Below are 14,412 nucleotides of genomic sequence, written 5' to 3'. Positions count from 1 at the left end.
TTGAAATGCCCATCAGCCATGATTGAATGGACTCGATGGGCCAAATGGCCTTACTTCCGCTCCTATGTCTTATGGTCTTATGGTTATGGTCTTATAGGATAAATAGACAAGGTCTTTTCCCTGGGTGGGGGGGTCTAGAACGTGAAGGCATAGGTTTAGGGTGAGAGGGGAAAATTTAAAAGGGACCTTACGGGCAACGTTTTCACACAGAGGGTGGTATGTGTATGGAATGTGCTGCCAGACAAAATGGTGGAGGCTGGTACAATTACAACATTTAAAAAGCATCCTGATGGGTATATGAATACGAGGGGTTTGAAGGGAGATGGGCCAAGTGCTGAAAAATGGGACTAGATTAGATTAGGATATCTGATCAGCATGGATGAGTTGGACTGAAGGATCGGTTTCTGCGCTGTACAGCTCTATGACTGAGTGCTCTTCTGGATCCAACAATAACTTGGATAGCTGTCTTACCTTTCTAATGTGGAGGTGCCAGTGCTGGATGGGGTTGGACAAAGTTAAAAATCACACAACACCAAGTTATAGTCCAACAGAATTATTTGAAAGTACAAGCCTGTGTTGTGTGGTTTTTAACTTTTCCCTTTCCGAGACATAGTAGTCTCCTCCTGATGCTGCAATGACCTTACTGATGAGCAAAAGGCTGCCCAATATGGGGCATGCTCCAATCTGGTGAGCCGCATTGGGATTCACATTTCAATTAGATACAAGCTTTAGAATAGCTGCAGGCTCGTTAAAGCAGGAAGGATAGGCGAGAAATTGTCAACAATATAAAACTTGCATTACCTTCCAAATTGCATGAGTTGGGCCTCCTGCAGTGTTTTCAAACACAAAAGTAAGTTCATTGTTTAATCCTCATCGAACTCAATTTTTGATTAATGACAAAGATTCACTGAAGTATTGAAAATGTCATTTGACTTAAAAGCTTTCTGCGTTAATGATGCATGACAAAACAGAAGCTTATCCTCCCTCTATAGCTAATTTTTTGTGGAACAGGTTGCTTGCCTGTCAACAGAGATAGCTTGATGGGTATCATTCCAAATCAAGCATGGAGGAATAGACTCTCCTGCTTATAAAGGCAACACTTCGATTGTAGATGTGTAATGCTTGTACAATTGAAAACAAGTGCAACACTAATATTGTCCCATACTTAAAAAAAACCTCCAGCATGATATTGATTTATAGAGTCCACAGCAGAGATCCTGTTTTCTAACCTGCATCAAGATTTGGCCCAATCTCTGTATCTCTCACTCAGTCAACATTTGAAATTATTGCCATTTTTGGTAAAACCAAATTCAAATACATCTGTGAGAAACAGACCTTCAGATATGCTCAAAGAAACCAAATGATTAAATTACAGATCAATGATAATTTGGATTTTGTTAAATAGAAACTTAATAATTTATTCTTAGATGCCTTATTTCTTTTTCCAGCAAATTGTGTAATCCCACATGTCTAGCTTCAATGAGTTGAGTTATTTGTAACAAAAATGATCACAAAAAGATGAGTAAGTCACTGCCATTGTGCACTATGTAATCACTTATAAATTATATGGATCATGAACTAATATTTGAAATTCCATGAACTGCATCATATTATATTAAACCTTAGATTAATTACAGGGCTTCATGAATAAAGTGAACCACCTAAACATGTGATAACATGAAAAATAAATGGCTCAGTAACATCTCGGCTTTGTCCAGGAGACAGAACTCTTTAATAAGCAAACAAAGTCAAATAATGTTACGTCTTCTAATCATGAAAAGGTGCCAATACTTCTCTTGAAGAATTGTGATGTATGAGCACTTTTTGGGGATTAAAATTTAGTCTTGAATGCAAGGGGAATAGGTGGCCATGCTTTAAAGGGTCATACTATTTTGTGATTGGGTCAAACTATGGAAAAGGTTCCTTATATGTGCTGTATCTTTAGGTTAATTTAAGCATTGTGTTAATTGATATACATTAGGTGAAGTGTTTCTATGTATGGTTAGGAATACCTTAATATCCAAATATTTATTGAGGAAGTTGTTCCTAAATGAGAGAATATTTTGCAATTCATCCTTTTTTATTAAAATAGATTAATTTGTTCTTAGAGGTTATCAGAATGTTCAATGCAATTGGAAACATTTTGTGTATCCTTTATGATATACGTTTAATTGACAGCTCTATTTAACTTTCAGGGATACATCTTTATCTGCCTTTCAAGCTTAAAGGGATTTGAACAGGATATTAGGTTTCTGTTTGTCCACAGGGCTTACCATTAATACCTTGATATTAAGTGGTTATGCCAGACATAATTTGGAGAGAATAATAGCTCTGAGTTCATCTGTACACTTTGTATCTTGCGCTGAAAAGGAGAAAAGCAGTATTTGGTAAATGTCATAAAATTTAATAATGTGTTTTTGAAAATAGCTCTCAAGCAAATCACTGGTTGGTAGTGTGGCCCTGTGCCAAAATCTAATAAGTCGAGAAAATACAATAAAGTAAATCAATTTCACAGCTCTTAAGTTTTAAAATTGTATATCATACTATAAATTGACTAGCCTGTAGTAGCTTTGCTTAATGTCATAACCCTTTTTGAACAAAGATGTAATGTTTGTAATTCCCTATCTTTCTGGCGTCAACTTGGAGACTAAGAAAAAAATGAAAAGCTATTTCTAGTTCTCACTTTCTTCTGTAAATTTGAGTGCATTTCTTCCCATCCTGACATATCGTTGACTGTCTCAAGTGTGGTGGGAAAACCCTGACATAATCAAATTGTCATATTTAACACTTAGGCCAGCATTTGAGGAACCATTCAGCAGGGTGTTAGATGACTGTGTAGGACAGTTACCAAAAATGAAAGAAGGATACTAGATTATTATTCTTATTTTAGATATCACAATTCTGCTCCCAGAGGCCATCCCTTTGACAACAATAATAGCTAAAGAAGCAATAAGAATATTAACCCAGTGTTTATTTTTACTCATTATGGAGTACTAATAGAAATACAGTTGGACTACTTTTCCAATTTTATGTCTAACATTTTTCAGAACATTTTCCATGACTTCTTAAAAAAAGAGTGGAAGTTCATCGTGTGTCATTTATGGACACAGGAGCTTTAGAGAGATGTCATCAGACTCTTGATTAAGTCAATGATTAAAGCATATTGTCATGAATTTCCCATGGCTGGGACAAACATCTGGATTTTTCATTATTTGCTGCAAGACTCACCAACTGAAACAAACTAGTTTAGCACATTTGAAGTGATTTGCGGGCACGAGATAAGAGATCCACTGAACTGATCAAGGAAAAACATTTAAGGTGGAGAACTGAATCCTCTATATTGGAATAAATGTGTCTGTGTTTCTGGAGAGACACACAGGAGTCTACAAAGTAGCACAGGAGCATTTAAAAACTTCATTGGCAAACATGAAGAAGTGTTGAATAGTATCAATATTGTAACCTTTACAGCAGGAATTATTGATAACAAGGTTTAATGGTTGATAGATGATTAAGAAGATTAGTAAAGTGAATCCAAAGCAAAGGAAGATAAATTGTTGTTTATTATCAACATGTTGAAACAATACCACTGTAGAAAAGAAGATGGGGGTGTGGAGGTTATGTAGGTCAGTTAGTAAGAACAGTGGAAGATTGAACCTAGTCAAAGAAGTTGGAGTTCTTCAGTAGTAATAGTTTGTAAACCTGATTGATAGGCTATATTCTACATAACTTACAGGAAAGTAACTGTAGTAACAAAAACAGAATTATAACCAAGTTTTTGGTTAGAAAATGATTTTAATAGGGTTGCAAGTGCCTTATTCCTAATTGTGATTAATACATTAAAGGGACTTTGGTAGTACTATGGAAATCAACATAACAACAGAGATAACAACATTTTTAATGCTGTATTGTATGATTCAGGTTTAAAAATGTTTCAACTACTTTCCAAAGATTCATGAACCATATGTAACTAATGTTCTTACTTAGTGAATTTACTTTGATCATTTGTAGTGAAACTGGCAGCTTTCCAAGAAGCCCCATCTCCTTGACTGCAGAGGACGAGAGGACAGTAGCCTCAGTACTATGGTCCTCAGAGAAAGCATCAAGCTTCCTGCACCCACCCCACATGCACAGGGAGGAACAGGAGTTACAGACAAGGATGTGGGAAGCAATGGTCCTGAATGCCCTGAAACTGCAGCAGTGTAGCAAGTCATGTGACCATCTGGCTGCCTCCATGGACAGGCCCCAAATGTAACCATTCCAGCATGATGCCTAACTTGAGATCCATGTAGGATGTACATGGATCATTACCTCTGTTGAGAGCCTGCTGCAGCATAGAACATAGATCCCTAACTCGTTCGGTGAGGATCAGGATCTGACTGCATTTCCTGCAGACGAAGTTGGAAGCATCTGGAAGCAAGATGTATGCAGAGCAATGGATCCTGCTGACATCATTACTCCTTGTCTTACAACATTCCTATTCTTTCCCTGGCCTCCGTGTCTAAGGTGTTGTGTGAATGAAATGATCAGAGATGCACAGCAAAAAGGGAGTCATTGCATTAAGGTGGCCAAGATTAGGAAGCCCACACATCTGTATCCTCTACAAAACATGGGTCTGTGAATAATGTTGATCCCTTTGCAGGACCTCACATTGCTGGTGGGTCTTGCAGCCCCCTCTCTCACAGGCTGTATCACATAACCTGTCCCCTCCAAATGTGCATGTAGCAATTTTCTTTCCCATTGCGTAGCAAAGTGGAAAGTGACAGTGAGCGCTGTGTGGTCAGTAGCTTCCAGCTTCCACCTCTATCCGACAACGGCGCTCAAACATCCAGATCCCCTTCCTGGTAGCCCATCCCATGAACCCTGTGGGTCTTGCACTTCTCCAGGTCCCTACCCAACCCATCTACATGAGCCTGCACCTTCCCACCTTCACATCCCAGCCCCTGGCAAATGAGCTGACCATGCAATTGTCCTCCCACTTGAAACGTCGATTCTCCTGTTCCCTGGATGCTGCCTGACCTGCTGTGCTTTTCTAGCAACACATTTCCAGCTCTGATCTCCAGCATCTGCAGACCTTACTTTCTCCTCCCACTTGAAGCCAGGGTATGTCTGACAATGGATGAATATGCGTACCACACGGCCCCCTCCCATCCATCCTTCAATATATCCTCACTTGCAAATATTTTTGCCCACTTCATAACCATCAATTCTCCCCTCCGCAGCCTGCAACGCCCGATTCCAGACATTTGGTTGCAGAGGTCTTCCTCACATAGCAGCAGTTCCCCCTTGTTCCCCCATTTCCCCTCATTTCTGTAGATGCACCCGACAGACTAACCATAGCTTTGAGTGACCCAAATGGACATCCCAGAGATGAGAAGTGCCCAGACCTTGGATCCAATGCTTGCATATCTCCTCAATTGATTAGCCCTTTCTCCTTGGATTAGCTGCTATGGAGCCACAAGACTGATCATGACATATCCCTGGATTGCAGATGCTGAGAGCCCCTGGCCAAGAACATCCTGATTGGACTCTAGATCATGGTCAGTCCCTTGGACTGATATGAGAAGCTGCCCTCTACTTACTGTGTTGTGACCCCACCCTCCAATTGCTTCTGTGATTACAGTGAGGACTAATCCCCAAAGACTTTGAGAGGCTTTCTTGGTGCACTAGCAGTTTCTTGCTGCATAAGCAACTGAACCAAAGCAGTGCCATGAATCTGAAGCATCGACAAATGTCCAATGCCAATGTCAATGGACAAGGCCTATTTGTGCTGGGTGCCCAGGATCAAAGGTGTACTTGTGATAGATGCCCCGGATTGAGCCTGGAAATGCTGCTTGGTCCGGAGCATTATTGTTGTTTCTGAAAAACAGCAGCAAGGTGAAGTCGCCAGGTATTCTGACTTCCATGTTAAATTTTTTTAATGTTATCAATGAGACCCCAATTATGTTTTTATATGTACCTATTCAGAGGGCCACTGTGGCTTTCCTACCAGATCCGGAAGTGTTGTGAAGGTAAAAAGCCTCCTACAGTAACTTAACATTTTGCTTTCTTGGAACTGCAGGAGCTCCTTTTCGGAATTGATGCCCTTTGGTTGCTTGAACTTCATTGATACCACAGGGTCCCAACTGACATTAATTCACAAAGCACCCGTCTGAGTCAGGCAGGTGCTTAGGTGGCACCACACTGATATACAAGACAGGAGAAGAAAAGGCTCGATAGTTAGAAGCACATTTCAGCTTGATGAGTATGATGTACAGTTGTTACACTATCTGGGAGGTTAATATTCAGATTACAGAGTAGCTAGAAAAAAACATTAAAATTGGGAAAAAATGAATAGTAAATTTATACAATTGTTATGATCCCAGCTGACAAGTCAAATCGCCCAGAATGAAACCTGGCTTGATAGTCATATTTGTTTCTTTTGCTCACCAGCAACCAACTGACACTTTCAAAATATTTTGAACAGGCAACAAAGAGAATTTTGTTTTGTCACTTTGATCTCATGGTTCAGATATCCAAAAGTTCTCTTTGTTCCTTAAATTGCTTTTCACACATTCAATCCATTGATAATAAAAAAATCAACAATTACCACGTAGCTCATTTCTATGTCTCCCTATGTTCATTCTCTTTCATACATTTCATACATTACATGTACTTTCCATTGCATGTGAAATCTTTTACATCTATTATTACATTTTCTCATTTATATTCAATATTTTATTCAGTGCCATCAGATTCCAAATGACATTTTCTTTAAATAGAAGCTTTTCATGTCATGTCTTTGCCAAATATATTCTTAAAATTAGCATAGCTCTATCATTTAGTTAGGTGTTACTTTAGTTCTAATGCAATCATAAAATTATGGATGTTAGATAAGATCTTTCACTTAATATTGGGTAACAACAGCCATTCAACTGAATTGTTACATGGATTTGATAAGGTAACTGTATGAAGTGGAATTGTATAAAGCTAAAGATTTTTTGACAAAAAGCTGAAAGGAATCACCAGATAGAACTGTCAAAATATGAACTACTGATGTTCAATTTCTAACACCTGGTTTTAATACCTGTGATTTCTATGGACTTAGAAACTATGGTTTTGAAAAGGAAAAACACAAATTTAAATTTCCATAGCCAACACCTTACCACATAGGTTAACTCAGATTCAAGACACTGATATGGAATAATCTTTCTTGGAAAATAAGTTAACATTTTATCATATTAGAGATGAAAGACTATCACGAACAATTATCAAGCTTGAAACAATGATCTTGGACACTGATATGTAGAAAGCAGTTTGTATTTCAGAAAATTGCTTTTGGCAAAGATGTCTTTGTTCCAAGAGAACTGGAGAAAGTTGCTTTTAGTATGGCCACTGAAGGAGGCAAAAGGCCTAGTAACAGAACTGATAAAAAGAAACATCAGAAAACCAAACAATCACGGTGAAATATTTGCTCCTGCTGATGACTCAAGTCACCAGGTAAACAACCATGGTCCCAGGTTAAAATCACACATCACATGGACAGCCTACAGACTGTATGTCTGAGTTCTTACCTGAGTGCATGTATGTTTGAAGTTGCATCATCATAATTTTTCTTGGGGTTAGCCGCTGATAAAAATTCCTCTACTTTCACTTAAGGAAACCTTGAAGTTGATTCCTTACTGATGAGGTAGGCATTGTCAAGTACATTTTTTATGAGTGGGCTGTACAGCGTTGTGGTAGAAAGCAATTTTAAACATTTATTGTGGAAACCAAGGCAACTGAAAAGAGGGGAACCAATAAATATCTCCTCATGTGGTTACAATAGAACATGTCTGTATAGTAAATAAAAAGAGAAAATACTGGAAAAGCTCAGCCAGTCTCGCAGCATCTATGGTCAGAGACGCAAAATTAATATTGAATCCACTATGACTCATCTTCAGAATTTCAGTTTGATCAATATGTTCTGTTTTTGTTCCAGATTTCCAGTATCTGCAGTATTTTGCTTTTATGTCAACCCATTACACAGGTGGAAACAAATTTTCACCTTTAGTCTTGCAGTTGGACATGTAGCAAAATATAAAATATTTAAACTACTACTTTAAAATAAATCAGTGAATGTTAATACTGAAGTTAAATAATTACCAATTTAAACAGCTAGAATTTATTTCAATTTTATTTCTGGGTCCATTTCATTTTATTACTGAATGCTAACCATATGAATGGACATGATTTTGCATAAGTTACTGAGCCTATTGGTGAGAGGAAACTGAGAGTCAGCATATCCACAGTTCAGGGTCCAGCACTTGCGTATGGTATGTTCTTAGACAACCAGATTACTGGTGTTCCTCTAAAACATCAGAAAGCAATTTATCTCAGTTTGCCTCTTAAATTGCTAAAATCATTTCTGGAGAGAAGAGGCATTAAAAAATAATGCCAGATTTCAATGCATAAAGTTTAGTACTACAAAATATTTTTCCAAAAAAAACCAAAGTTAATTGGCCAGATATACGTAGTCTGCAAGACTGAGATACACCAAGGTTCAAAGTGTAAGGGCAGAACTGAAGTAAGATGATGATTCTCAGGCAGATTAGAAAGTTGAATATGACTTCTGTATTAGATATCTTGAATTTATTTTCCTCCCTTTGCTGAAAGGATTTGTTTGTGAAAATGTAAATGTCACATCATTCAAGGCAATGGGCCTAGTGCTAGAGAGTGACAACAGCATCAATTTATTGTAGCTTTGGCAGTACAGACTTAATGGGCCAAAGGGCCTCTTCTATAATGTATGATTCTATGTATCTGGTTGGTAGAGTCATAGAGTCATAGAGATGTACAGCATGGAAATAGACCCTTTAATCCAACCCATCCATGCCGACCAGATATCCCAACACAATCTAGTCCCACCAGCCAGCACCTGGCCCATATCCCTCCAAACCCTTCCTATTCATATACCCATCCAAATGCCTCTTAAATGTTGCAATTGTACCAGCCTCCACCACTTCCTCTGACAGCTCATTCCATACAGATACCACCCTTGTGTGAAAAAGTTGCCCCTTAGGTCTCTTTTATATCTTTCCCCTCTCATCCTAAACCTATGTTGTCTAGTTCTGGAATCCCCAATCCCAGGGAAAAGACATTGCCTATTTACTCCATCCATGCCCCTCATAATTTTGTAAACCTCTATAAGTTCACCCCTCAGCCTCCAATGCTCCAGGGAAAACAACCCCAGCCTGTTCAGCCTCTCTCTGTAGCTCAAATCCTCCAACCCTGGCAACATCTTCATAAATTTTTTCTGAATCCTTTCAAGTTTCACAACATCTTTCCGATAGGAAGGGGACCAGAATTGCATGCAATATTCCAACAGTGGCCTAACCAATGTCCTGCACATCCGCAACATGGCCTCCCAACTCCTGTACTCAATACTCTGACCAATAAAGTAAACTGCCTTGTCACAATGTGTCATCGTTTCCGTAAAGTTAAATTGCAGGGTTGACACAAATTGTGTAGCAATGGGAGAAAATTGTGTTAAAAATAATAATACGACAAAACTGGTAATTTTAACTCACATGTTTTGGCCAACATATTTCTGAAAGAATTTGTACCTTGTCCAAATTCATTGAAGTGTTATGGAACATATATATATCCTTACTAAAAGTTGTTTAATATTATAGTGGAAATAAAGTGAAATTAAATTAGCTGCTATAAAATACATTTTACCATTAAATAGTACGTGGATAGATAAAATAAGCCACATATATTAAAGCTAAAATATATCTAAATGTCATTCTGTCTCAAGTGAATAAGAGCTGAATGGAATTGACACTAAACAAAGATTTCTGTGTAGTTTAAGCAATTGGCAGTTTCTTTAAGATCCATCCAACAAATGCGACAAAATTATTTTTTAAAGATATAGAGTTGTCCCAACATTATTGTGAAATCACAATAATGTTGGGACATTATTGCAAAATATCTGTAATAAAATTTACTGATTTTTTTATTTTCGGATCTGCAAAATTTTAGCGAAAATAATGGGGTAGAAATGTGAACCTGTTTGGAATTTTATAAAGTAAAGTTTATGATTATGACTCATCTGTTATGAATTTGTTCTTTTAAAGTCCAAAGATCTAATTTCTGTACATCAGCATATGCTGCAACCAGACATTTACTCCTCTTAACAATATTTAGTAGGCAATGTCAATTAGCAAGTAATTCCAGCGAAATCTTGAAACATGTCCATATTATGGAGGTGGAGATGCTGGACATCTTAAAATACATGAGGGTAGATCGATCCTAGGGACTTTATCAGATATAGCCTGGACGTTTGTGGGAAGCTAGGGAAGTGATTGCTGGGCCCCTTACTGAGGCATTTGTATTATCGATAGTCACAAGTGAGGTGCCAGAAGACTGGAGGTTGGCTAACGTGGTGCCACTATTTAAGAAAAGTGGCAAGGAAAAGCCAGGGAACTATAAATTGGTGAGCCTGACATCAATGGTGGACAAGTTGTTGGAGCGAATCCGGACGCACAGGATTTACATGTATTTGGAAAGGCAAAGACTGATTAGGGATAGTCAACATGACTTTGTGTGTGGGAAATCATGTCTCACAAACTTGATTGAGTTTTTTGAAGAAGTAATGAAGAGGGTTGATGAGGCAGAGCGGTGGAAATGATCGATATGGATTCAGTAAGGCATTTGACAAGGTTCCTCATGGTAAGCTGGTTAGCAAGGTTAGATCACATGGATTGCAGGGAGAACAAGCCATGTGGATACAGAACTGGCTGAAAGGTAGAAGACAGACAGTGGTGGTGGAAAGCTGCTTTTCAGACTGGAGATCTGTGACCAGCGGTGTGCCACAAGAATTGGTGTTGGGTCCACTGCTTTTCCTCATTTATATAAATGATTTGGATGTGAACATAGGATGTACAGTTAGTAAGTTTGTAGATTACATCAAAATTGGAGGTGTAGTGGACAGCAAAGAAGGTCACTTCAGAGTACAATGGGACCTTGATCAGATGGGCCAATGGGCTAAGGAGTGGCAGATGGAGTTTAATTTAGATAAATGTGAGGTGCTGCATTTTGGAAAGGCTAAGGGCATGACTTATACACCGAACAGTAAGGTCCTGGGGAGTACTGCTGAACAAAGAGACCTTGAGGTGCAGGCTCATAGATCCTTGAAAGTGAATCATAGGTAGACAAGCTAGTGAAGAAGGTGTTTGGTACAGTTACCTATATTGTTCAATGCATTGAGTATAGGAACTGAGAGGTCATTTTGCATGTGTACAGGACATTGGCCAGGCGACTTTTGGAATATTGCTTTCAATTCTGAACTCCCTGCTATAAGAAGGATGTTATGAAACTTGAAAGAGTTCAGAAAAGATTTACAAGAATGTTGCCAGGGTTGGAAGGTTTGAGCTGTAAAGAGAGGCTGAATAGGCTGTGGCTATTTTCCCTGGAGCACGGAGGTTGAGGGGTGACATTTTAGAGGTTTACAAAATCATGAGGGGCATAGAAAGGATGAATAGCCAAGGTCTTTTTGCCAGGATGGGGGAATCCAGAACCAGAGGGCATAGGTTTAGGGTGAGAGGGAAAGATTTAAAAGAACCTAAGGGGCAATTTTTCATGCAGACAGTGCTGGGTGTATGGAATAAGCTGCCGGAGGAAGTGGTGGAGGCTGGTACAATTTCAACATTTAAAAGATATAAATATATATAATGGGCATATAAATAGGAAGGTTTAAAGGGATATGAGCCAAATGCTGGGAAATGGGACTAGATTAATTTAGGGTACCATGACTCAATGACTGTTATACTCACAGCTGGTTCCAGATCAATGCGTCCTCCCCAAGATTAAAATAAAACTAATAGAATGTTAGTAAGGATCTTTTTGTTATATTTATTGCATGTAGCTAGTGCAACATTTTGAAGTATGATGTCTGAAGTGGAAATACTTAAAGATTAGTTCTGACTAAGTGAAACGTTGGGTTGTTTTGAATGAATGAAGGAAAAGTGTTTGAGTGTTTCCAGAATAGAATATCACCTTTATGAACATAGATGAGAAAATTGCATATACAGAACATAATTTTAATTCAATAGGAAATGGCCTGACTGCATGATTTTCGGAGGTAAGAGCTTATACGTGGATCGCACAATTGAAAGACTAGACCAATAATAATATATTTTAGTTTAAAATATTCATAGCTAAGTTTCCTCATGATGAAACACTTCAATTAAGCAAGCACTTAGCTTCAGATCAGAGAAGCCAATCAAATTGGTGTTTAGAAGCAGGCATTTTGCTACAAAACAAATGTAGTTGTTATTCTTTTATCATTTCATATATATATTCCACAACACTATACACAATCCAAGAATAGCATGTTGTTTAGTTTAAAAAGACTTGCAATTGACATTTGCAAGGAAATTATCCAGATTAGATACTGATGCAACTTTAAAACCAAGAAAACATGACCAAAAAGAAACAGGCAGTGATAATTTTAAAAAAGGAACATTATTAATCAACATGATACAAACTAGACATTAGTAATCCCAAAGTGCAATCATTTTACGACTACTGGACATATTTCCCTGGTCATTTTAAGACTTTTTTTTAGTACAGATCTGAGAATCATATCAGTGAAGGTCTATTGTGATTAAAGCCTATGTTAAACCCACAAATAATTGGCAATATAATTTATATTTGGTCAGTCACAATGAACTGTAGCAAGTCAAAACAAGGAAACTTTAGTCCTCATTTTCAGTCTTGTTTTTTGTTCTAAGTGATGTTTGAAAACCAGCAATGGATTACAGAAGTAGATGTTCTGAAAAATATTCCAATTTAATATTCTGCTTCAAAAATAAATTGCTGGAAAAGCTCAGCAGGTCTGGCAGCATCTGTGGTGAGAATGCAAAGTAAATGTTTGGATCGAGTGACCCTTCCTCAGTAACCTGAAACAATTACTTGGATTTCTCTCCACAGATGCTGCCAGGCCTGCTGAACTTTTCCAGCAATTTCATTTTTGCTTTTGAATTCCAGCATCTGTAGTTCTTTTGGTTTCTTTTTTGATATGATTTTATTTATACAATAGATATGAGGAACAGAATTAAACTCCTGGAAATGGATTATCAAATTAAATATATGCTCTACTGTGAATATCAATGTGACATAGGAGAACACATGCAATATTCTAAACAAAAACACCCATACATCAAAATGTGCTTTTATATAATGAAGTATATGTTAGATATTAGACAGACACTAGAAGTTACTTTGTATTTGGAGTGTCTGGGAGAAGTGGTCATCGATTCTATGAATGAGAATATCCCATATCACTTATGTAATATATCTTTATCTTTATGTTGTCCAAACAACATGGCTTACCACCAAATTCAAAACAGCTTTCCATATTGCACCATTTTGTTAAGATATGCCAGAGTAAAATTCCACACACTCAATAGTTCCAGAATCAAACCTGCCCAATGCTTTCAGTACAAAAACTGTTTTTAATTCACTGGCTTCAATCAGACCTGATTGGTGTCCACCTGATCATCTTATTTCAACCAGCCTCTAGAAATTATTTGAAGTGTGAATATATATCTTACAGGGAGATTGAATTTACTTCTGGCAGATTTGTTTGAGATATTTCCACAAGTAAGAAACAAGTCAGAAACTTTCTGACATACTCTGAGGGAATAGTTGAGAGCAGGAAGGTCATATTCAGTAAGTCTGGAGAGCGATGGAGAGAGACTGCATATTCTAGGAGCAACAGTCCAAGGATCTACATTCAAAGCAGGAAATAATTAACTGAATACAGCAGCAAGGATTTGTACACTTCTAGATTTCTCTTTCCCATTGCACTAAACATGCAATAATTTTTCTATCCTATCAACAATTCCCTCCATTGCATTACATTCTTCACAGAACTCAGAACAGCACAGTATACCAGATCTCATTCTCAATCCACACACACATACATTTCTCTTGCTTGCTTCCGAAACATTGGCCACTAACCACTTTCTATTCTGTGATAGAAATAATTGCAGAATAAAAACTCTTCTAAATTGTTCCTTTCCCATGTCACACTTGCCTCCTATCAAACATCTCTCCAGCTTTTTCATAAATTATTTTTTCTCACTATCATCACATGCACATAAATGATCAAGCTATTCACGTGTACATTTTGTTCTTAGACACTCTCACTTCTATCTTTTGGAAACGTCCACTGATCCATCCAACATCCAGTTCCTCAGAGAAATGAAGCAGTCAGCCTTGACATGGTTGTGTCAGCAACAATGTACAGCTTTGGATATGACAGTGTTATGGGCTTAATGGAACTAGGCATTAGCTATTACATCTAGTCTTTTATATAACTGTATCAAAAATTAATCCAGCCTGACAACATTGCAAAATATAGCGAGACTGGTTTAGCTTGTCAGTGGC

This window comes from Chiloscyllium plagiosum, chromosome 20, assembly GCF_004010195.1.
Source record: "Chiloscyllium plagiosum isolate BGI_BamShark_2017 chromosome 20, ASM401019v2, whole genome shotgun sequence".
Lineage (NCBI taxonomy): Eukaryota > Metazoa > Chordata > Chondrichthyes > Orectolobiformes > Hemiscylliidae > Chiloscyllium > Chiloscyllium plagiosum.
This window is presented reverse-complemented; position numbering follows the sequence as displayed.